Here is a 4,170-nt window from a genome sequence, read left to right as displayed (position 1 = left end):
GCTATCCCATGCCAAATATCTCTATGATACTAGGGAATTAAGGCAAAGCCAAGTACTTCACAATGCTCCATTTGAAGTCTGGCTTCCACCAGATCACACTGGCAGAGCGTGACCATGAAAAAACTTCCTTTTCCATTAATGGAGGAAAGTACGAGGTTCGCCGACTGCCATTCGAATTGAAGAATGCTGCCAGCATCTTTCAAAGAACCATCGACAACATACTGCGGGAGCAGATTGGCAAATTTTGTCATGTCTATGTCGATGACGTCATCGTTTTCTCAGAAGATGAAAACGTCCACATACGGCACATAGATTGGGTTCTAAAGAGCCTACGACGCCAACATGAGGGTGTCAACGCAGAGTGTTCAATGTCGGCGACAAAGTCCTAGTGAAATCCAACAGGAGACTAGGCAACAGCTTTCACCGTTATACGGAAGAAAACTGTGGAAGCGGACATGGGGACCACAGTCCTCATTAAGGGAAGGGTGGTCCACAAGGACAGCCTTAGGTAGGCGAAGCACAACCATGTTGCAATTTGTCTGATAATTTTTCACTATTTTTTATCATTGTGGATCACCCGCCCCTTAATGAGGACTGTGGTCCCCATGTCCGCTTCCACAGTTTTCTCCTCGCATAATGGTGACAGCTTGTTGCCTAGTCTCCTGTTGGATTTCACTAGGACTTTGTCGCCGACATTGAACACTCTGTTCTGATGGGAGGCATTTTCCCTGCTTCTCAGATTATTTTGGGCATGCCTTATCTTATTTCGCATTGTGGGTTACTCGATTGTGTGACTACCACGTCGGCTGGTGCCTTTGTCGATTTTGAGGCATCTGACAAGCTCCACCAAAGTACTTTGGAAACCCTCCACTTGTCCATTTGACACGCTGTGGAGGGGTGGTGCATTCGATATGCTAACTCCGAAGTGATTTTTCAGCATGGTCAGAATGGTGTGCGATTTTAATGAGGGTTCATTGTCCCAGTAGATGACCATGGCTTCAGGGAAAACGTTCAGGAGCTCTAGTAGAGCAGATTTGAGATCCTCTATGGAGCAATGCAAATTTTGAAAATTTGTCAATGCATATGAGGAAATATTTCCTATCTATGGAGAAAATGTCTATGTGCAGCATTTCCCTTACATGAGATGGGACTGGCGTTTCGCCGAGTTCGTGTTATTTAGGATGCCTTTCATATTTTGCCTTGGCGCAATTCTTACAGTTAGTGACGATTTCATTCGCTAACTTGGTCATTTTCGGGAAGTAGTATTCCAAAAGTACCTGCTTGTCATTCTCCTGTGCACATCTGTGAGCCCTATTATGCGTGGTGGTGAGGACTTCTCGTATCTCAGCGCCTGCGAAAATATCCGTGACGCGGTTTTTGCAGTGCCAACAACCAGCAGCCAGCAGGCAGCAGTGGATTGACGTCCACCTACACCAAGAAGACGCTTATCACTTGACCTCACCATTATATTAATTGGCGCCCGACGAAAAATGCACTTTGAAATAAAATCGGGAAACCATGTAAGTGAGCACCTCAATCTTAATACTCCCCGGCATCTGCATGCGTTTAACATCAAATAAATAAATCAAATAAATCGCTGCCAGAATATTTTCTGCAGCTCCGCCTACATAATTTCGTGTTAATTTATTAAAAAAAATATTTATTAATATACTAAACTTTTTGTTTGACAATTTAAATTGTGGAATTTTATGAGCTTTTTATTATATTTGTTTCTGTGTGTTGTTTGCATTTTTAATTGCTAAAGATAAACATATAGCAACCAAATAGATTTCTCAGTGCTGAGACAGAACTGCCTCATCAAATAATGGTCATTTAATTCAGCCCTTTTGTGTCGTTGATTATTTGGCCTATTCTTAAAATTCTTTGTATTAGCTTCGCAACAATCTTTGGGCTTTTTATTGCTTCACCACCCCACTCCCCACGCCGTTACTCGAATCCGACACCGCGATGTTTATATTCCGATTCTGTTTAGCTTCGCTTCCTTGTATACCATAGCGGTAGCTCAGCCGCCACGATCCCTTGGCTATAGAATTTTCTTTATATAAGGCTGCTTAGGCATGCAATTTTTTGTTAGTGGAACTTAGCTATATCCATGAGCTCACCATTCCTAACTTATAGGAATTATATACAAGATAGCGACTCACAGTCGGACAGTTAGAGGCTTCATCCGAAGGCGCAAGAACGCCAACAGGCTTCCGAGTATACTAATTCCCAGTACTGGTAAGAGATTCTACTACACAAAGCAGCAAAAAGTTCAAATATACTCTGGTCCACGCAGTGATAGGCTTCGTAAAAAAACTCCTGAGCCCTTGGCTTAAGCCATCTCAGGCCCCGGCATACCGAAACAGGAAGCCGGCCGTCTCCGATCGATCGGGCCCGCTCAAAAGGCAGAGGGTCAACCACCTCGCGCAGAGCGCAGGCGAAACCGAAGAAAAGTACTCCGCCGCTGCCTCGAGCGCGGCTCGGAAAATCAATGACGACGCCATTCAAGAATATGATTCGGACGTTATTAATTTTTTAGGGGAAAATTCCTGCTATCCGTCATCATACAAAGAGTAGCGGGAATAGATGTGAAGTTTTTGATAGAAACGGGCGCGTCAAAAAATTACATCGTCCATACGAAGGATTGAAAGGCGTCCGCCCAGTAGAGTCGCCAATTACGATACATTCTATCCATAGCGTCACCAACATCACTAAGAAATGTTTTATTTCCCTTTTCAACTTGAAGGCCACGTCTTTTATTTTACCAGATTTGTCCTCCTTTGATGCTATCATCGGTCTTGACCTGTTAAAACAGGCAGGGGCTTCACTTTGTCTAGCTTCTGGCCACCTCCAGCTAGGGAGGCCTTTATAAAAATGCTCGGCGAAAGGAAAAAAGCCTTCGCAAACCCTAATGGGGCCCTAACTTACAACTGTTACCATTCTTACTATCAGAACTGTTAGTGAGGAGCCCATTTATGCCAAGCTTTACCCATACCCAATGGGAGCAGCAGATTTCGTCAACAACGATATCCAAGGGTTGCTAAAAAATGTCATAATCCAAAAGCCTAAGTCCCCCTACAATAACTAAATATGGGAAGTAGATAAAAAGGGAACTGACGAAGCGGACAACCGGAAAATGCGGCTGGTATTGGACTTTCGCAAATTGAACGAGAGGACAATAGCTGATCGCTATCCCATGCCAATTATCTCTATGATAATAGGGAATTTAGGCAAAGCCAAGTACTTCACAACTCTCGATTTGAAGTCCAGCTACCACCAAATCACACTGGCAGAGCGTGACCGTGAGAAAACTTCCTTTTCCGTTAATGGAGGACTGCCATTCGGATTGAAGAATGCTGCCAGCATCTTTCAAAGAACCATCGACGACATACTGTAGGAGCAGATTGGCAAATTTTGTCATGTCTATGTCGATGACGTCATCGTTTTCTCAGAGGACGAAAACGCCCACATACGGCACGTAGATTGGCTTCTTAAGAACCTGCACGACGGCAACATGAGGGTGTCAACGCAAAAATCGTGGTTTTTTAAAAAAGCGTTAACTTTTTGGGATTTATTATCACCAGCAACAGTACCACTACCGACCCAAAAAAAATCAAGGCCAATCAGGAATTACCCAAATCCAAAACGAAGCTCGCGGACAAAGGCGTAAATTCATTGCGATTTGCACACGCTAGCGATGATACAGGATGATGGCAAATTCTGGCACTGCAAGAACCGCGTCACGGATATTTTCGCAGTCGCTGAGAGACGAGTCCTCACCTCCAAGCATAATAGGGCTCACAGAACCGTACAGGAAAATGTCAAGCAGGTACTTTCGGAATGTTACTTCCCGAAAATGACCAAGTTAGCGAATGAAATCGTCACTAATTGTAAGACCTGCGGTAAAGAAAAATATGACAGGCATCCTAAAAAACACGACCTCGGCGAAACGCCAGTCCCATCTCATGTAGGGGAAATGCTGCGCATAGACATTTTCTCCACGGATAGGAAATACTTACTCACATGCATTGACAAATTTTCGAAATTCGCAGTGGTCCAACCTATTTCCTCTAGAACCATAGAGGATCTCAAACCCGCGCTTCTACAACTACTGAACGTCTTCCCTAAAGCCAGGGTCATCTACTGCAACAATGAACCCTCATTGAC

Source organism: Drosophila gunungcola, unplaced genomic scaffold (genome assembly GCF_025200985.1).
Source record: "Drosophila gunungcola strain Sukarami unplaced genomic scaffold, Dgunungcola_SK_2 000026F, whole genome shotgun sequence".
NCBI classification, from domain to species: Eukaryota; Metazoa; Arthropoda; class Insecta; order Diptera; family Drosophilidae; genus Drosophila; species Drosophila gunungcola.
Note: the sequence above shows the minus strand (reverse complement) of the source record.